Raw genomic sequence first — 22,294 nt, 5'->3', positions numbered from 1 at the left:
AGCATGTCGAAACAAGTCTAGAGAAGTTATGACATGTATCAGGGTTACTCATGAAAGAAACAGGATGTCAGGAGAGTCCTCGTGCGAATAAAGTAAAAAAATGCTAGATTTGGAGCAACATCTATTGATACAATTTCTCACAAAAGAAAGGAAACAGCCAAAGGAGATCCAAGAACTCATGACTGCAGATTATGGCGAGTCTGCCTCATCATCCGACAAAGTAAAATTTTGGAGCAAGTAGTTTAGCAAGTTGGGTAGAGAGCCCACTGAAAATGACCCTCACATTGGACGGCCTGTGGAAGCAATTTCCACAGAAATGTGCAAGAAAGTTGAGGAATTAATTTTGTCGGATAGACAATTTAAGGTTTCTCGAATAGCTGAAGAAATAGGTATCTTGGCAGGTACAGTTTGGAAAATAATTCATGAAAACTTAGGCATGTCAAAAGTCTGCGCTAGAGGAATTCCAGGAATACTGACACCATGTCAGCAGGCCATGAGTCTCCAGTGCTGTCAGGAGAACTTGGAGGTGCTCCATGAAGACCAAGTGAATTTTTTTTCATTGTCTTGTGACTGGAGATGAGACTTGGGTCTATCACAGAGATCATGAGTCCAAAATGGAGTTGATACAGTGGTAGCACAAGTCATCCCCCACTCCAAAAAAGTTCATGACAGAAAAATCTCCAGTCAAACTCATGGCAACTGTCTTCTGGGATACTGAAGGACTTTTGCATCTGTAGTTCATGCCACACAAGACAACCATAACCGGGGAGATTTACACAATAATCATTTTACTGAAATCAATCAAGGAGAAAAGACAAGGAAACCTCACAGCAGGCGTGACAATGTCACATGTCACGTCCGTCACAGGCTGCCATCCGAGAATGTGGGTTACAGCAGCTGAACCATCCACGCTACAGTCCTGATTTGGCTCCCACAGATTATTTCCTGTTCCAAGTTTTGAAGAAATCTCTCTGTGGACAGCAGTTTTCAAGTGATGAAGATGTCAAGGCAGGTGTGACATCCTGGTTTGAAGATCAAACAAAAGATTTTACTCAAAGGGGTTAAAGTCATTGCAAGAAGATTGTATGAAGCTAACAGTGGACTATATTGAAAAATAAACATTTTTTTTTGAGAACTCTTTTCTTTCTTACTGAGGTAGATAAATTATTGAATGCCCCTCGTTATCTGCCAATCTTCCTAGCTTGGTATCATCTGCAAACTTGGTCAGCTTGTAATTTATATAATATCCAAATCATTTCTAAATATTAAAAATGCATGCATAGTGCTATAGCATGGCTAGCACTAACCCCTGTGGAACACCACTCTTAGCATCAGCCAATTCTGAGATGGTTCCTCTCACCATCACCCTCTGCTTCCTGTGTCTGAGCCAATTCTGCACCCATCTAAAAATATCAAACACTTGGAAAAAGAGTGAGAGAATTGGGCAGGAAATTAAACAAGCTCAAAGAAGCAGACAAAACTCATGCTTGAAAGTCAGACAAGAGAGTAAACTGTGTAGTGTTAAGAAAAATAGAATTACAAAGTCAATACTCCAAAATGCTAAACAGAAGTCAAAAAACCAAAAGTAACAAGAAGCAATCCCTAACCAAATTTTAGAAGCATGGATTGTTGTTTGGAAATATTCAAAAGCTTTGATGTTTTAGGTTGTATACAGCCTTAATAAACATATTGGGTTCAATGTGTGTCACTTGACCAGCAAATGGTCTAGCAAAAATAAATAAAATGGACGGAGGATCTACTTGTTTTCACAAAGCTTATAAAAATGGGGATCAGTAATATGGGCATGTGGAGTATCATTTCAGTATATTCCAAGGATGCTGATCATGAATATGACAATATTTTTGGCATTTGATACTTTACCAGTGGCCCTATCCCACTAAAAGCCACTTCCAGAAGACTAAAAATGACAAATATCAAACAAATGCATGTGGTGTTTCATTTTCGAGTATTTCAAGGTCTGTGATTTTTTTTTATTTTTGATCCTGCACTAGGGATCAAACTCCTCTATGGACCTTGCAAGCCTTACCTAGCAGGGGTGCCCTCAGAATGGAAGGACTGGGGGAAGAGAACATGCACAGGGCATTATCTCCCCTGGAGCGCTAAATGGCACCCCCTCTGGGTGGCAGCAGTGCCTTGGATTCACACAGGGCAGCATGGGATATGGAGTTCCTCAACTTTGCCCTGTTAGGACTCTCCTGTGTTGGAGATAAAGGAGCTGCCTGCCTCACAAGGACAAGCCAGAGTCAGGAAGAAGGTGGAGAACACTTACAAGGAGAAGTGGAGGAGGCAGTGACTAAGAGAGAGAGAGAAGACAAAAAGTGTACTATCTTGTGCTTTATTATACTTGTGGAAGTTGTGGCAAGAAACATGTATTGTGGAAGAGTTCCCCACAATAAAAGACTCTTTGTGCTTTTAACTTGTGTCCGTGCATGCTTGTGTTGGGTGTTTGGGGAGCTAGAGCACCCCCTGGTGTCCACAACCTCTATCAAAGGGCGACAAATGAAAATTTCTATTACATTCAAGAACATTTACACTTTAAACATTTAAACTGAAGCACATATTTTAATATTTCTAATATTTGACTCAAGTATTTTTGTTTATTATGTACTTCTGTCTCATGAAATAAATCATTACATTTCTTATAAACACCTCAAATGAGGTTGCTTAATTCAGACTAATACAGACTTTTTCTGTTTAATTGTTTTTTCGTTTTTTTAATTAGTTTTTCACAATTTTATGTAATTTCTATGTATGATGCAGTAATTGTGTTCTGTGGGTGGTATTAAAAAATAAGAGGAAACTCTAATGTCATCACTGAAGTGTGAAGGAGGCAATTGTAAGTAATGTTTGTATGGATTTAATAGTTTCTCCCTCTCTCCTCTTTGTGGTTTTGTTTTTGGATTTTTAATTTTGGATTTTCTACTGAGACTTGATTCCTTTAGATTGCCCTTCAGGCAACCCCTTTTTGCTCTCTTGATCAATGTTATTATATTTTATATTTTTCTGAATAAATAATGTGATTTACAAAGATTCTTCAATTTGGATTGTCCCTTCAAGCCAGAATTTCTCTCTCTTGATTTTTGGATATTTTGGGATATTAACAGGATTGGGTTAAGCCTCTTCTGAACTGGCCAGAAAATGTCCTGACTTGCTTTAGTGTCTTTTGGAGGCTTCACACATTCTTTTCACTAAGTCATGACAGCATATCCATAAACAAAACCAGAAAATTGCTTGGTTACATGTAAATAACTGCTACATGAATGACACTCAGCTAGAAGTGAACTAATTATGAAGGGCCTGGTTTCCTGAAATAATTAGCTTGGCACATGGCATATAAATTTAGTATCATTTAAATAAATATATATGTTATTGTAGATCTGTATTGTTATTTCATGGTTTCCCTCATTCTTTTTGAGTTTTGGATATAGAAGCCATTGCCACTAGTGTTGTGCTTATACAAGCTGAAAGCCTGCTACTAATGTTTAAGTTAAGGGTGTGTTTTGCTTTACAGGGCATTATTTTGAGGTCTAAGGCTAAACTTTGGAGACTAAGCGTTAATTTGAATTTGAGAGCTGGGCAGATTACAACACACACAGACTACCAGCCAGATAACTCAACAAACATTTTGGCAGGACTTTACATAAGTACCTTGTATTACAATGTACAATTACCTAATAATTATCTGCTTAACTAGAGTATAATTAGGCTTTATTACATTATATTTAGGGGTTGCCACAGTGGATCATCTTCTTCCATATCTTTCTGTCCTCTGCATCTTGTTCTGTTACACCCATCACCTGCATGTCCTCTCTCACCATATCCATAAACCTTCTCTTAGGCCTTCCTCTCTTTCTCTTGCCTGGCAGCTCTATCCTTAGCATCCTTCTCCTAATATACTCAGCATCTCTCCTCTGCACATGTCCAAACCAACGCAATCTCGCCTCTCTGACTTTGTCTCCCAACCGTCCAACTTCAGCTGACCCTCTAATGTCCTCATTTCTAATCCTGTCCATCCTTGTCACACCCAATGCAAATCTTAGCATCTTTAACTCTGCTACTTCCAGCTCTGTCTCCTACTTTCTGGTCAGTGCCACTGTCTCCAACCCATATAACATAGCTGGTCTCACTACCGTTCAGTAGACATTCCCTTTCACTCTTGCTGATACCCGTCTGTCACAAATTACTCCTGACACTCTTCTCCACCCATTCCACCCTGCCTACACTCTCTTTTTCACCTCTCTTCCACAATCCCCATTACTCAGTACTGTTGATCCCAAGTATTTAAACTCATCCACCGTCACCAACTCTACTCCCTGCATCCTCACCATTCAACTGACCTCCCTCTCATTTACACACATGTATTCTGTCTTGTTCCTACTGACCTTCATTCCTCTCCTCTCTAGAGCATATCTCCACCTCTCCAGAGTCTCCTCAACCTGCTTCCCTACTATTGCTACAGATCACAATGTCATCAGCAAACATCATAGTCCACGGGGACTCCTGTCTAATCTTGTCTGTCAACCTGTCCATCACCATTGCAAATAAGAAAGGCTCAGAGCTGATCCCTGATGTAATCCCACCTCCACCTTGAATGCATCTGTCACTCCTACCGCAGACCTCACCACTGTCACGCTTCCCTCATACATATCCTGTACAACTCTTACATACTTCTCTGTCACTTCTGACTTCCTCATACAATACCACAACTCCTCTCGAAGCACCCTGTCATATGCTTTCTCCAGGTCCACAAAGACGCAATGCAACTCCTTCTGGCCTTCTCTATACTTCTCCATTAACACCCTCAGAGCAAACATCGCATCTGTGGTGCTCTTTCTTGGCTTGAAACCATATTGCTGCTCACTAATCATCACCTCACTTCTTAAACTAGCTTCCACTACTCTATCCCATAACGTCATGTGTGGCTCATCAATTTTATTCCCCTGTAGTTACTGTAGTCTTGCATATCCCCCTTATTCTTAAATATTGGCACCAGTACACTTCTGTCTACTCCTCAGGCATCCTCTCACTTTCCAAGATTCCATTAAATAATCTGGTTAAAAACTCCACTGCCATCTCTCCTAAACACCGCCATGGTTCCACAGGTATGTCATCTGGACCAACGGCCTTTCCATTTTTCATCCTCTTCATAGCTCTCCTTACTTCCTCCTTGCTAATCCATTGCACTTCCTGATTCACTATCTCCATATCATCCAACCTTCTCTCTCGTTCTCTTCATTCATCAGCATCTCAAAGTACTCGTTCCATCTACTCAACACACTCTCCTCATTTGTGAGTACATTTCCATCTTTATCTTTTATTGCCCTAACCTGCTGCACATCTTTCCCAGCTCTGCCCCTCTGTCTAGCCAATTGGTACAGGTCCTTTTCTCCGTCTTTAGTGCCCAACCTCTCATACAACTCATCATACGCTTTTTCTTTAGCCTTCGCCACTTCTCTCTTCACCTTGCGCCTTATCTCCTTGTACTATTGTCTACTTTCTGCATCTCTCTGACTATCCCACTTCTTCTTTGCCATCCTCTTCCTCTGTATACTCTCCTGTACTTCCCCATTCCACCACCAGGTTTTCTTTTCCGCCTTCCTCTGTCCAGATGTCACGCCAAGCACCCTTCTTGCTGTCACCCTTACTACTTCTGCTGTAGTTTCCCAACTGTCTGGTAATTCTTCACTACCACCCAATGCCTGTCTCACCTTCTCTCTAAATTCAATCTTGCAGTCTTCCTTTTTCAACTTCCACCATTTGATCCTTGGCTCTGCCCCCACTCTCTTCTTCTTCTTGATCTCTAACGTCATCCTACAGACCACCATCCTATGCTGCTTAACTACACTTTCCCCTGCCACTACTTTGCAGTCTTCAATCTCCTTCAGATTGACTCTTCTGCATAGGATGTAATCAACCTGTGTGCATCTTCCTCCACCTTTGTACGTGACCCTATGTTCCTCCCTCTTCTTAAAATTCGTATTCACCAGAGCCATGTCCATCCTTTTGGCAAATCAACTATCCTCTGACCTTCTTCATTCCTCTTCTTGACACCATACCTACCCATCACCTCCTTGTCTCCTCTGTTCCCTTCACCAATATGTCCATTGAAATCCGCTCCAATGACCACTTTCTGTCCCTTAGGTACACTGTTCATCACTTCATCCAACTCACTCCAAAAATCTTCCTTATCATCCATTGCCCACCCAGCTTGCGGGGCATATGCACTAACAACATTCATCATCACACCTCCAATTTCCAGCTTCATGATCATTACTCTGTCTGACACTCTTTTCACCTCCAAAACACTTTGACAAACTGTTCCTACAGAATAACCCCTACTTAATTTCTCCTCCTATCCACACCATGATAGAACAATTTGAATCCACCTCTGATCCACCTGGCCTTAATCCCCTTCCATTTAGTCTCTTGCACACACAATACAGTATATCAACCTTCCTTCTCTCCATAATATCGGCTAACTCTCTCCCCTTACCAGTCATACTGCCAACATTCAAAGTTCCTACCCTCAGTTCCACTCTCTTTACTTCCCTCCTCTCCTCCTGCCTCTGGACACGTCTCCCCCCTCTTCTTCTCCTTCTTCTTCTTCTTCACCCAACAGTAGCCCACTTTCCGCCAGCACCCTGTTGACTAGCAGTACTGCTGGCGGTTGTTGTTAACCCGGGGTTCAATCGATCTATAGACCCAAAATAATGGTTGTTACACATTTATCATTCTTATTCAAGATTTGTTTACTTACTTTTAATATGATCCAAGATAAAACACAAACATAGTAGACAGATACACAGTAATAAAACCCAGATACATTGTATGTGTAGTTACTCTACAAACAGCCTGAACATTACCGTAGCTCTGATTTCCATGCTAGGGTGCCTTCGTTAGCCATTTCACAGAAAAGAGAATTTAACAAGCAGGGAGAATGGGATTTCAAAGTGAGTAAATTTCAAGTTCTTGTTATTTCTAGTGCACAGAGCTAATCTCCCTTTCCATTATAAACTAGAGTCTGTGCTGTATTTTGCAGCCGGTCCCTTGGCTTGATAGATTGGGGCGACTATTAACTTTGCCGTATATGTCATACCAGCCCTCAGTGGAGTTCCTTTCTTCTTAACATGTGCAAGTAGACTGAACCATACTTCCAGAGTTTCTCTTTTATACTGGTGTCGGGTCACATGATCAGAAATAATGTGGTGTTCAAACGCTGTGAGGCAGATTTGCCACCTGCTGTCTTCCAGTTCCATCCTGTGACATGCCCATTTTCTGGTACGTCTTCAACTTGACTGAAAAGAGGGCAGAACACACTTTGAGGATTCTGGAGTCTTGCCTATTTTCTCTGTTGAGTTTCCCCAGGTTCTTATATTGCAGCCAATTGTGACTGTAGACAGTTTAGTGCTTAGCAATTACTATACAAGTACACTGTAATAAGAGATTTAATGTAAATATATCCTGAAAAAATACACTTAATACACAGTTATCCCCTAAGATTGTCAGGTGAATGTGTATCTTTTTCTCCACCTCAAATCCTAGTAGCTCTTATTAGATGTTAGGGGATATGCTTAATGAATTAGTGCAGCTCCTTTTTACATAACCTTTTTCTGCTTACAGCATGCAGATCATATGAGATCAAGCAAGGTTTTAAATCGACAAGCTTGTTTTATCCTATTGGGCTTTCATGCTCATCTTTGAAAATAGGTAATTTTGTTTTTCAAATTGACATCTTAAAACAAATTGTTTAATTACTGACTTGGACAAGTTAGTAAGTCTGAAAATGTAACAGTTCATGTTGTGCTTTATACTCTGTTTATGCGTGGGCAAAAGAGAAAGTGACTAAGCTGCAGAGTTACAAGAAACTGTGGCAAATATTTATTTTAACTACCAAATAAAACATCTACATATGCTGCAGTGTTTCCAACTCTGCCTCAGGAGTGCAGGTGAAGGCAGGAGGTCTGTGCCTGACATCAGTATGCTTGCTTTTGACAAAATTAATCATTTTTATTCGGACATATTTATTTAACTCCCAGTTTGCCTTTGGTGATGCATTTCATAAGGAAAAAAAACCTCACAACAGTATGCCACAGTACACTCCAAGCTCCAGAGCTAGCCACAGATTATCTGTAGTTGACTGTATTACACTCCTAGGCTTTAATTTTATGTTAACAGCTCAGAAATGTAGCAACAATCATGTGTAATTTATTATCACACAAGAAGTTGTTCATTTAAATTCGGTAGAAATAACTTGTTTCTTGCATATGATATAAAAATACCTTTATTATATATTTGACTTATGCTTATTTCTTTTTTTTATTTATAATTATATTGATTTTGTTGTAATCATTCCATACAAATAGATACATATATACAAAAAATAGGATAGAAAACAAATCAACCCCCACCCCTGAGAAAGAGAGCATGGCCAACGGAGTAAAACTTAAAGCTAGTAAAAATACATAAATTGATGAGTTTAATAGGCGGATAAAGATAAACGGAGAAGAAAAAGAAATGGGAAGAAAATCTACTTCCTCAGTGCTTTAAGAACTTATTCTAAAATATTATTGATTAGATCCTGCCAGGTTTTGGAAAAGTTCTGCACAGATCCTCTGACTGAAAATTTGATTTTTTCCAATTTCAAATAGTATTAAACATCAGTTACCCACTGACTTAAAAGAGGAGAGTTAGGATTCTTCCAGTTTAGCAAAATAAGTCTGCGTGCCAATAGTGTAGTAAAGGCAATCACAGTTTGTTTGTCCTTCTCCACTTTAAGCCCATCTGGAATTACACCAAACATAGCTGTTAGTGGATTAGGAGGGATTGGGACACCAAGGCTGTCTGAAAGGCACTTAAAAATTTTTGTCCAGAATGATGTTAATTTGGTGCAGGCCCAAAACATGTGAGCCAGTGAGGCTGGGACTTGATTGCAGCCTTTCGTAGGTTGGATCTTGCCCTGGAAACATTTTGGACAGTTTTAAGCAAGACAGATGTGCTTGATATATAATTTTGAGTTGAACAATTGTATGCTTTGCGCATATGGAGCTCGAGTGAATTCTCTGCATTGCTACCTTCTACTCCTTTTCTGATATGTTGAGTGAGAGATCTTTTTTCCATTGTCCTCTTGGATCATTGAAAGGGAGGGACTGTAAAATATGTTTTATATATTGCAGAAATGCTGTCTGAGTCCTCGAAACTGAGCAATATTTTTTCCAGCATAGAGGAAGGTAGGAGATGAGGAATATCAGGCAAGTCCTGTTTAACAGAGTTTCTAATTTGAAGATAGTGAAAGAAATGTGTTGCTGGAAAGTTCAATTTGGAATGTAATTGCTCATAGGATGCAAAGACGTTGTCTATATAAAGATCCAGATATTAAAACTGCATATGTTTGCGAGGGTTGAAAAAGGTGGTTCTCATGCAGAGGTGCCACAGATAAAAGATTCTCCACCTTAAAATGCTTTCTACATTGGTTCCATATTCTGAGTGACTGGAGCACAATTGGATTGTTAGTATATTGGCGATAACTTGTATTAATTGGGGCACAAAGCAGGGAATATAAAGGAGTACTGCAGAATTTTATTTCTATTGCGGACCAAGCCTGTGTATGTTCATCTGTTTGTGTCCAGGTTTTAATAACTTGTATGTTTGCTGCCCAATAATAAAACTGAAAGTTAGGTAGAGCCATGCCACCTTCTGCCTTAGGTCTTTATAGGGTCGCTCTTTGGATACATGGATGTTTTGAGTTCCAAATAAATTAGGTTATGGTTGAATCTAATTGCTTAAAAAATTATTTATTGATGTATAGTGGAAAGTTTTGAAATAAAAAGAGAAGCTTAGGAAGGATATTCATCTTAATAATGCTAATTCTTCAAGCTAGAGTGAGATGAAGGGTTGACCATCTATGCAAGTCTTGCTTAATTTTTTCACTTATGCTTATTTCTACCTTTGTTTAGGATAATTAACTCTGGCATCCATTACATCTCAAATTTGTTAAATTGCAGAGTTGCTATATTTAGATAGATGTCACTGAAGCTGCTACTCTGTCTGGAGATGACACTGTTTAGTGGATGCAGTGGATTCTCCTTGATTGACAGGAGCCTGCTGAGCGCCCGTCGCTCTGCCACAGATGTCAAGCTCCATGCCTACAATAGAGCCTGCCTTCCTCACCAGTTTGTCCAGGCGTGAGGTGTCCATCTTCTTTATGCTGCCTCCCCAACACACCACTGCGCAGAAGAGGGTGCTCGCCACAACCGTCTGATAGAACATCTGCAGCATCTTATTGCAGATATTGAAGGACGCCAACCTTCTAAGGAAGTATAGTCGGCTCTGTCCTCTCTTGCACAGAGCATCAGTATTGGCAGTCCAGTCCAATTTATCATCCAGCTGCACTCCCAGGTATTTATAGGTTTGCACCCTCTGCACATAGTCACCTCTGATGATCACGGGGTCCAGGAGGGGCCTGGGCCTCCTAAAATCCACCACCACCTCTTTGGTTTTGCTGGTGTTCAGGTGTAGGTGGTTTGAATCACACCATTTAACAAAGTCCTTGATTAGATTCCTATACTCCTCCTCCTGCCCACTCCTGATGCAGCCCACGATTGCAGCGTCATCAGCGAACTTTTGTACGTGGCAGAAATCCGATGTGTATAGGCTGAACAGGACCGGAGAAAGTACAGTCCCCTGTGGCGCTCCTGTGTTGCTGACCTGCAGTTCCCAAGACGCACATACTAAGGTCTGTCTGTAAGATAGTCCACGATCCATGCCACCAGGTATGAATCTACTCCTATCTCTGTCAGCTTGTCCCTAACGAGCTGAGGTTGGATGGTGTTGAAGACACTAGAGAAGTCCAGAAACACAATTCTTACAGCAACTGTCTCTGTCCAAGTGAGAGAGGGATCGGTGCAACATATAGATGATGGCATCCTCCGCTCCCACCTTCTCCTGGTATGTGAACTGCAGAGGGTCGAGGGCGTGGCGGACCTGTGGCCTCAGGTGGTGAAGCAGCAGCCGCTCCATGATCTTCATCACATGTGATGTCAGAGCGACAGACCGGAAGTCATTCAGCTCACTAGGATGTGATACCTTTGGGACTGGGGTGATGAAAGATGTTTTCCAAAGCCTCGGGACTCTCCCCTGTTCCAGGCTCAGGTTGAAGATGTGCTGTAGAGGACTCCCCAGCTCCAGCGCACAGGCCTTCAGCAGTCGTGGCGATACTCCATCTGGACCCAGTGCTTTGCTGGCACGAAGTATCCTCAGCTCTCTGCTTACCTGGGCAGCTGTAATTGTGGGTGGGGGGAAACTCTCTCCTATGCTGGTATCAGCAGAAGGATGGGTGGAGTGTGCAATACTCCAAGGTGAGAGTGGGTTAGGGTGGTCAAACCTGTTAAAGAAGTTGTTCATCAGGTTTGCTCTCTCCACATCACTCTCAATGGTGGCACCCCACTTCGAGCTGCAGCCAGTGATGATCTTCATCCCATTCCACACTTCCTTCATGCTATTATTCTGCAACTTCTGCTCCAGCTTTCTCCTGTACTGCTCCTTTGCCTCCCTGAGCTGGACTTGGTGTTCCTTCTGCATGCACTTGAGATCATGCTGATCACCGCCTTTAAAAGCCCTTTTCTTCTGGTTCAAAAGGCCCTTGATGTCACTTGTAATACATGGCTTGTTGTTAGCATAGCAGCATACTGTTCTTACTGGAACTACAATGTCCATACAAAAGTTGATGTAGTCAGTAGTGCAGTCAACAACCTCCTCAATGTTCTCACTATATGATCCCTGCAGGATATCCCAGTCTGTAGCTCCAAAGCAGTCTCTCAGAGCCTGCTCTGCCTCAGGGGACCACTTCCTGAATGAGAGTATGGTTGTAGGTAGCTCCCTCACTCTTGGTTTGTAGTGAGGCTGAAGCAGAACCAGGTTATGATCTGCTTTCCCAAGTGCAGGCAGCGGGGTTGCGCTGTATGCATCTTTAACGTTTGCATACAGTAGATTAATAGTCCTTATTCCCCGGGTATTACAATCCACATACTGGGAGAAGGCAGGTAATGTTTTGTCCAGCGTCACATGGTTAAAGTCTCCCGCGATTAGCACAAGCGCCTTGGAGTGCTGCGTTTGCAGTTTAGCAACAGCAGAATGGATGATGTCACCCGCTATCTCCACGTCTGCCTGAGGAGGGATGTATACAACAACAATGACATGTCCAAACTCTCTGGGTAAGTAATAGGGATGCAAACTTATGGCCAACAGTTCAATGTCCCTGCAGCAAGTGGAGATTTTGACGTTTACATGTTCAGAGTTGCACCACCTTGTATTGACACAGAGAGCGAGACCTCCTCCTTTCCGCTTCCCGCAGGTAATTGCGTCTCTGTCCGCTCTAACTGTGCTAAACCCAGGTAGCTCCACGTTAGCATCTCGGATGGTAGTTGTTAGCCACATTTCACAAAAACACAACAAACTGCATTCTCTGTAGGTCCTGACATTTTTTACCAGCGCGGCCAGTTCATCAGTCTTATTTGGTAGTAAGTTCACATTTCCCAAGATCACAGAAGGCACCGAAGGTTTGTAGCGCCACTTTCTCGCAAGCCGCTTTGCCTTTAGCTTAGCGCCAGCTCTGCTGCCATGATACCGTCTTATTACCTCATCAGGTAAATAGGGAACCACACCGGCGCAGGCATTTGTTCTCAGCGCTTGAAGTGGACTACCTGAATAGACGAGTCTCGGCGTGTAAAAATCCATGTCCAAGTAGTAAAAAGTGTCCAGGAAACGAGTCCACATAAAAGAAAGTGGTAGGAGTGATCAGTCGGCTGCTCCCATTAGGGGCTGCCACAGCGGATCATCTTCTTCCATATATTCCTGTCCTCTACATCTTGCTCTGTCACACCCATCACCTGCATGTCCTCTTTCACCACATCCATATACTTTCTCTTAGGCCTTCCTCTTTTCCTCTTGCCTGGCAGCTTAATCTTTAACATCCATTTTCCAATATACTCAGCATCTCTCTTCTGCACATGTCCAAACCAAATTAGATTAGAAGAGATAAACTGTTTTAATCCCAAAGGAACATTTTGATCATCATTTAAGATACAATATATATAAAAATTACATTTTTAGCATAATATTTTATAAACACTGAAGTGTACAGTATAAATAGTTTTGATTTTCTCAACAACAAAAAACATTCTAAGCAATGTATGCTCTCTGAATTATTTCTGACACTGAAAAGCTATATTGCTTTGGGGTCATACAGTAATTCTAACTTAAATTGCTGACTTGCTAAACATCCGCTTTGATGTTTTATGCTTACTGTACAACAAAATTTAATGATAAGAACTAATTTTATTCTCTCTGTAATGTGACATACTGTACTGTGCTGAGCACTGCCATTAGTTTTCAAATACTATTGAGGATATTATATACATATTTTATACTTTAGTTATAAAAAATAAAGGAAATTTAATTACAAAACAGCTTGATGTACTTGAGTGCACGCATTATATTCTCAAAGAATACTTACTAGTAGTATGTTCATGTTTTCAGACCTATAATGCAATTCAGTATGTGACACAATATCTAGTATTTGACTGAGTTTGACAGGTTAAGAAATTAAATGAAAAGATTACCAGTTGCAATGCAGTATACTTTAAAAGTAACTAAGATTTTCTTCCCAAACAATAAGTTTTCTAATACAAGAAGAAACATAAAATCTGAGTGCATTTTTGGCAAGAAGTTGTATCAGTTACAGGGTATTTTGTTTCAGGTTAAACCATTATTTAATCTTTCTGTAGATTCAAAAGCTTAAGAGAGCTTAATACACTTTTTATAAATATATATCATTTGTATCTTGTAAAGCTTTACAAATACCTCTTCATGCCTAAATTAAGAGACTTAAAAATGCTTGTGATGTTCTTCTAGAGGTAAATGTTGTTTATTAAAAGTCTGATTTAAATACTTTCAAGCTTATAAAAATGTTGCAAGGATTCAGTTGATACATTATCCAGTTTGCTCAAAAACCTCAAAGAAGAAGGCATCTTAAATGTATTTTCTAACCCTTTTTGCCTTGTTCAGGGTCATAGGTAGCCAGCATCCAACCCCAGGTGCAGGGCAAGAACCAACACTGGTTGGGTACTATCCATCAGAGGGCACATTCACTCACATCAGGCCAATTTACTGTCACTAATCAACCTAATATTTACATCTTTTAGAGAAGAGTCAGAGTAAAAGCAGTTAAACTCTTGTGGAAACAAGAATAATGTGAACTGTTCTTAAGCTCTGTACACAGAGCACCTGGGGTGGAACTCATACCTAGTCTCCAGAAGCAATGAGAAATCAGCACCCACCACTGCATCGCTGTATTCCCAAAGAGAACCTCATTGGTCTTGTTAATTCATCTAGCTAATTCATACACTGCATTCCTTAAAAAATATGCAAAAAACAGAAAATAAGAACATGCGTTTTAGGTACACCTACATTTATCATGAAGGGTTTTCCAGTTCACATAGGCTTATCAAGAGTGTAACTTTCCACATTCTCCTTTCTTCTTTCTGCGGCAGGCAGTAAAAGACCATACGCATGTTGCTTTATAGAATCTCAGCCACTTTATTTACTAATGCAAGCCAAATACGCACCTTCTGAAAATCTTAACACAAAATAAATTGACAAATAAACATTAAAATGTTTATGTACTGCAAAAATATTAAAAGGAAGAACAGTTACATAATGTTTTACATAGGGTGCTAACTACAATCAGTATACACCATCAGACTATATGAACAAACAGCAATACCAGAGATAGCAAAGAAACAAAGAAATTGTAACATAAAACGAGACTCTTGCAGAATATCCTGGGGTGCTTCTATTCAAAATTTTCTCACTAGCATGCCAAATACACACCTGCTGAAATAAAGACATGAGTACCCATAAATGCACCCAAATCGAAAGCCTACAACACATCTTCTCCCAATGATTGGTTCCAAACTAAAAATTATGTACATATTACGAGGGACGATCAAAAAGTTTCCGCACTTTTTTTTAACTCTGTTTATTAAAATTACATCAGTTTTCTACATAGTCACCAACAACTGCGATGCGACTTTCCCAGCGTTGTACCAACTTTTTAATGTCCGATTACTACTCTTCCCGCCTTCACCATTTCCAATGAAAATATAAAAGTGCAGAAACTTTTTGAACATTCCTCGTATAAAAAAGTGGTGTAACAATTTTGGGAAAATACAAAAAAACAAACCCCAAAGTACAAATGTAACACTGAAAACCAGATTAACCTTGTTACATCAGCACAAAGGAAATAAAGGAGGCATGGGACAGGAAAGCTCCAACAAATGCCAGTGTGGGTAGTTGGGAGTCACTTGGGGGAAATAAGTTTAGAAGATATCACAGACGATTCTCTTGGGGTATTAGATTCTATAACATCAACAGATCCTCGTGGACATTTTACTTTGTCTTATCTTTGATTTCAGGTTTGTTTCAATTTTCCTTTTGTATCTTTGAAAATTCAATTTGAAACCAAACTGTACATGGAATACCTTTAAGTGGGACTTTATTTAAATGTATTCATTTTCAAATTTAGCAAATAAAGACTGCCTAATTTCAAGCAGGATTTGCCTCTATTTTGGAGATTCTTTGATCCTTCTTGCCTCTTGACTCCCTCCGTTTCTGACTAAGACTGACTTAATGAACTAAGTGTCCATAAAAAGTGGTGCACCTCCCTGTATTCCCTTGTTGCCCTGCACATGGCTTGCCTTATAGGTTCCCAACAGGATGTGAAGCGGTTTGATTGAAGATTGCGCACCCTCACTACCACCAATAACAACAACTCCTTTGTGCAAGCACTTCTTTCCATCTATATTTTACTTCTCTCCCACCAATGTATGCACAGTAGAAGGAGTGTTAGGGATAGACAAATGGACAGACCCCATCATCAACAGACAGCCATGGCCTTTTGACTAAATCCACATGTACTATATATTATGTATGTACATTTGTTATATATTAGTTCACTTGGCATGTTGCACATAATATATACAGTATGTAATAGCTATCAAAAAATTTACTGCAGTGTTCATAATGCATTCATTTTGCATTCAGATGATAATAATTATTCTTCCTTTCTCTTTGTTCTTCTAACATAAATTGGTTCCTTCAAACTTTACTCTAAATAATGTGATGCTTTCAGCTTCAGAAAAACAGATTTTTTTCCCACATGAAGATATAAGCATTAGTGAAGTATGTATAATTATAACTTTTGTCTGCCAATTAGATACGCTGGTTTCCTCGACCCTCACATACACAATACATTTTCCACTCTGTCTATTAGGGAACAACATGGCAATAGTCAGAGAATGTTTTATAAAAGATCTGTGCTCAATGTACTATATGTCATTCATTGCATGTAATAGGAATTTTATATTCAAATTAACTGAAATAAAAATATATATATGTAATTTAGATATTATGTACAGTAATGCTAAATATTGCTTTCTGTATTGTATTAAACAGAGAGTGACAGAAATGTTTAGATTCTCATCAGTGTAATGGTACAAAAAAAAAATCAGGAGTAGCGTATTAGTGTAATGCCTTTGTGACCCCCTAAAAGCACTTCAGTACAATCATCTTCATATTCTCATGTGTATGTTGCTTTGCTTAAGAGTTTTCAACATTCTGCAATTTCCCAAAGACCATATTGCTGTTTTTTCACATTTTGTAGATTTTTCTTTACTGCATTCTTTTCATTCTGTATGCTTTCAAGAACAGTGTACATTTTTTATCAAAATTAATCACCCAGACCTTTTAAAAGTTGCATTTTTCTTTCTTTTTGGCATTACAGCTAGTATAAGAAGGAGCTTATAAACTGACATTCTGTTTCATAACACAGATGAAGCTGCAGGACTCTGGTGATGTCTTTTTTTACTCTGGCTTTATGTTTATCTTCTTGATGATTGCATTTTTAGTAATATAGTGAAAGTAAACAATACTTAACAGTACTTCTACAGTATGGTTGACATTACAAACCAACCCTATGTTAGCATTCTACAGTACTTAAATGTGACAATACTGCATTTTTCATCACAGTAGCAATAATCTCCAAACATTCCAGTATTAAAGGCAGATGTAGAGTATATTGGACTTGTGGAAGCTAAAGGACAATATAATGAGGAGACAAAAACAAATTAAGTGATTAGTGAAAAAAATATGGCTGTTTTATATACTATAACAAGAAGACAGTTCTAAACATTACTATATACAGTGTAGATCAACCTAATATTAACCCCCAAACTCTAAACTTAAAATAAACCTACAAAACCCCTAAACGTAAAGAATACACCCCAAACAATAGACAGCCAGGGACCTAAATCTAATATCAACCACCACACCAACCACAGCCCTAAAATTAAAATAGACACCAAAAACCCTAAAGTTAATTTACAGCTTAAACTTAAACATTCCAACCCTACCTCTAACGCCATAGACTACACTAACAACCCAAAATAGAAACTCTGGAAAATAAGGAGAGAAAACAGAAAGAGAGAATTTGGACACAAATTACAAAAACACCTTCCAACTGGTTTAAACATAAGTGGACCTCTGCAAGAAAAAAATCCCAAAAAATGAGTGGCAATAGCCCGTGCATTTCTGGGCACCCATAAGACCCAAAACAAACAGCTGAAATTGTAGTGTTGTGGATGGAGCTCATGGGAACCCTGTTCTTTTCCTAACCTAACCTGTATGTGGGGAAAAAAACAGAATAAATACAGGAAAACAACCCTGGATCTGTGAGGCAGTAGCACGACCCACTGCACCACTGTGTCTCTTAATATTATGACTGTTGAAACTAAATTGTCTTTTATCATTTCCTTATCTTGATGAAGCAGATGCATTTATGTTTATTAACTTACGTGTATTATATATTTTACATGTACAATGTGACACCTTGAAAGATCCTGCGAGGTATGTGATTCCACCGTGGAATGAGATGGGACACTGTTGCTACCTGACCTCATTTTCTGTGTAGTGCCCCTTCTCTTCTTTATGCATATGCAGGTGGCCATTTATTTTGGGACCTGCATCATAGAAAAATGGACCTCTTGCACTCGAATGATCCAGGCATACTTTGAACAACAGCAGTGGCCACTGTATTTGTGTTCATTCTACTGTTCATTCACCCCAGCTCTTGACCTGCAGTTCTTTTTTTTTGTTAAAATATATACACATATATTGTAAAAATGCATAGCCACACAAAGCCTCTTCTTAGTGAATATATGAAAGATACATCATTTACTAAATTAAAATTATTTTCAGTATGTTATGCGTCTTAAATTATGCTAACACAGACCAGAATGATAACTTATCAATTATGTGGTGCTCTTTGATTTTAAGTGAAAACATTAACAACAATAATCTTATTCTAAAGATGCAATTTAGTACCCCATCATTAAACTAAAAATATATTGTTCATATCATTCTGCCATTCTATCCTCTTTGAAAAATAAAACAAAGAAGTGTTGTAAAGTCTTATTTTGTAAAGCCACCTTTAGTAAAGGTCTAGCAAGCAATAAAGAAACTGTTCTTGGTTTAAATTGGAGAGAGGACGCCTCCCACTGCTTATATCTTAAGAAAATTGGAAAAGTGATGGCTATAATCTGAAGTCTTTCCAGGAAATCTTTAACTTCTTTATGACAAATACAGAATACCCTGCAGATCTGTAGCAGGAAAGTAGTAACATTGTTTTTTTCTTCTATCAACATAATTATAAAAATTGCAAGTTCGACACAAGAATATAGGATTTCAAGTTTAAGAAAAACAAAAACATTTTAAAGAATTAGATGAAGTATTGATTTTTATATTATTTCCTAATGTGAGTTAATAGCAACAAGTTATTGGTAGAAGCAGAAACATAAATATCAGTGTCATATGTTCATGGTTGTATAACTTGGTTGTTTTTTCTGATATAAGGAAGCATGGTTGCACCCATTCATTGTGAAAGAAAGCTGATGGCTAAGGTTAGGAGATAAGCAGTATGGGGTGGGGGGCAAGGTCAGGGAGGATGTAGCCATAGATTGTTATGTTTGTTTTGTCCTATTGTTTTGTGTCTGATCTCTGATGCCTACCAACACCCCTTTGTAGCTTCTGTTTATTTTTGTTTCAATACATGAATGTTAAAAAGCTTTGCAGCAAGTCTCTAGCTGCTGCACAAACACATTAATTGTACCAAATACCCGGTCACAGATAGTGGATAGGCTTATACTTGTCTCCAACTAAGGCTGTGAACACAACCCATCTGCTGTTTAAATTGGCCTCCTTCCAGCTACATGACCTGCACTGTAATTCATGTGAAGGCAGCTTTGCTAGGTCATTCACTTACTGTTCCCACTGGTGCAATAGTTAAACTGTTAATTATTACAATATACTTGAGGTCTTCAAAATATCAAAACTGATTGCTCAGAAGCACAAAATGATCCTCACATTTTTACTTTAAATGACTTTACTTTTCCATCTGTTCAGTTACAGAAATAGACTCCAAAGTTGCTGAATTAATACAAGATTCAAATGTATCTTTCCTATGACTGTAAAGTTAAAAAAGTTATTTTAGCATGTCCATTTCTTTTTAGTGTATATATAGATTTCCCTATGTAATTTAGTATAGTAATTAATAAAATATATGGACGTTGAAAAGGCCTAATTTAAATATCATTAAAATCCCTTCTGCATTAATTATTGTATATCCATCTGCCAACCGTTTATCAAACCCACTTCATTCAAGGTCAGACTCTTTCCAGACAGCACTAATGCAAGCACTAATTGCAAGCAATGCAAAAACATATTTGTTTTTGTTTGGGGGGGGTCCTTTTTGTACTTTTTTTCCTTTTTTTTTTGTAATTCTGCCTCAGTTCCTAGACACACTATCAGCCAGGGCCTTCAGGTGTGACTTGAGGAGCCCTTTTTAAACCGCCTGTCTATTGCTCATGGCATTTGGTATTCCTTGCTTTTGTTGTTTGACACTCCTTTCTACAAGTAATTTCTTCATTCTGGCAAGTCAATTGTTATTTTGACCATTTTCATTTATGTATTATTTTCTTTGACATTGGTTTTGGTTTTATGATGAAGAATTAGTCATGATTTGGATTGCCTTTTGCTCTTTTAATTTGTACTTAGGTTCTGTGCTATTTTGGCATTTATTATTTGTATTTTTTTTTTCTTTTGGAGATCTTTTAATGATTATGCATTTTGAATATCAAAGCATTTTTATTTATTAGTTTATTTGGGCCAGGTATTTTGGTAGTTACCCTTCCCATTTTTTGGGTTTTACATTTTATGCCTTTTGTGACATTTTAGGCCTTGGGCTTTTTTGTGTGGTTAGGCCTAAGGATTTTTTGAAGTATTCCAGTGTTTCTAAAATTTGTAGTCTTGAATCAGTACAACTGAATGGAAAGCTAGAAGTAACTGGGTGGGGGGCCATACCCAAACTCATTCATGCTTGGCCAACATTTAATCAAGCATGTCTTTGGGGTGTGGGATTAAACTCTAGGATGCATGTGTGCAGACCGATTAGCAATGCTGTCATGATTGTTGAGATTGTTCTTGTTAACGAACTAAAGTTTTAAGTTCTTGCAGCAAATAAATGCACCTGTAAATTGAAAAGTAGCTACTTGGAACTCTGTTAGTTAATTCATTTTGCTTTGAAAACTCATGTATCAATATGCTGATTGTCAGACCTCTTTTTAATACTGGAATCCATGAAGCCTACGAAAATATTTGTGATGTTGGGCCACCTTAAATTCCTTTACACTTCCTCATCAATGTCTTTGTTTTGCAAATGTGTCTGTCAGCACAAGCAGTAAGCAGACTTCTATCCCATCCACCACTGAGGCAGCTGAAATCAAGTCAGACTCAAATTTCTCACACGTGAAATGTATGTATTCCAAATACAATATATTATTTACCCTGTGCAATTCCAGACACCTCACATCCAGATAAAGAGACTTCAGCTCTGAGAATTTTGCATCTAACTTGACTTCAGCTGCCCCTGTGGGTGATTAGTGAGCAGGCTGCCTACTGCCAGTGTTCATTGACACATTTGCAAATCAAAGATGCTGTTAAGGAGGTACGAAAGAATTTAAGGTGGTCCGATATTACAAACATTTTAATAGGTTTCAGGGATTCTGTTTTTAATTGACATATACTGCTAACAGACAATCAAATTTAATTGACCTTCCTTTGAGTTGTGTTTAAAATTGTGATTTAATTGTCTCAAAGTTAAATGCCCTTTTTCAAGTGTGCCAAGATTTAAGTGTTTCAGTATGTGCAAATCTATAGTATGTTTTCTGTAGTTTTTGTGTTTAACTTATATTTTATTATTCCTGCACCACCATTTGGTCTTCGTGTGCACAGCCATTATGTATCACAATGGATTTCTGCTGTTAGCAAAAACTCCTGGTTTCTTCCTCATTATGACAGGAAGTCGCGACCTGTGATATTATTGCCAAGAAGACATTTAACTCAACATAACAGATATCCTGCTGTCAAGTATTTTTATATTCTGTGGAAATCCTTAACATGTTCAAGTGCTTAGTTCGGGTATCAGATTTTTGCTGTGTTTTATTTGACTATTCGTTTTAGTTAGGCTTTAATTTGTAAGGCATTTAATTCTTCCAATTTTGAGTCTATTGTACATTTAGTAAACCATCCTATAGTTTACTCCATTGTGAGTAGTTCCATGTCCTGATCCACCTTTTTCTTCCTTTGCGCTACCTGCCAATACCAATGTGGTTTCTGTTATGTTATTTACCTCCTGTGCATACAATATAATGATAGTATTTAGGCTTTGTTTTTAAATATTTGGGGATTCTTTGAGCATAAAGCGTACACTGTATATCCAGTGTGACAGAGAAATTACTCTTGATCAAGAAATCGGATTCCAGATTCAAAGCTATTCATACACCGTACAAGTTAAATCTAATTAGTCTACATGACCATCATCATCAAGTCCTTCCATGAGAACCTTAAATACAAACAGGACTGTTCATTTATGTTAGGTAGAATGCCCAGAGGGGGCTGGGCGGTCTCATGGTCTAGAACCCCTGTAGATTTTATTTTTTTTCTCCAGCCATCTGGAGTTTTTTGTTTTTTCTGTCCTCCCTGGCCATCGGACCTTACTCTTATTCTATGTTAATTAGTGTTGTCTTATTTTAATTCTTACTTTGTCTTTTTTTTCTCTTTTCTTCATCCTGTAAAGCACTTTGAACTACATTATTTGTATGAAAAT

This window comes from Erpetoichthys calabaricus, chromosome 5 (assembly GCF_900747795.2).
Source record: "Erpetoichthys calabaricus chromosome 5, fErpCal1.3, whole genome shotgun sequence".
Taxonomy (NCBI): domain Eukaryota; kingdom Metazoa; phylum Chordata; class Cladistia; order Polypteriformes; family Polypteridae; genus Erpetoichthys; species Erpetoichthys calabaricus.
Note: the sequence above shows the minus strand (reverse complement) of the source record.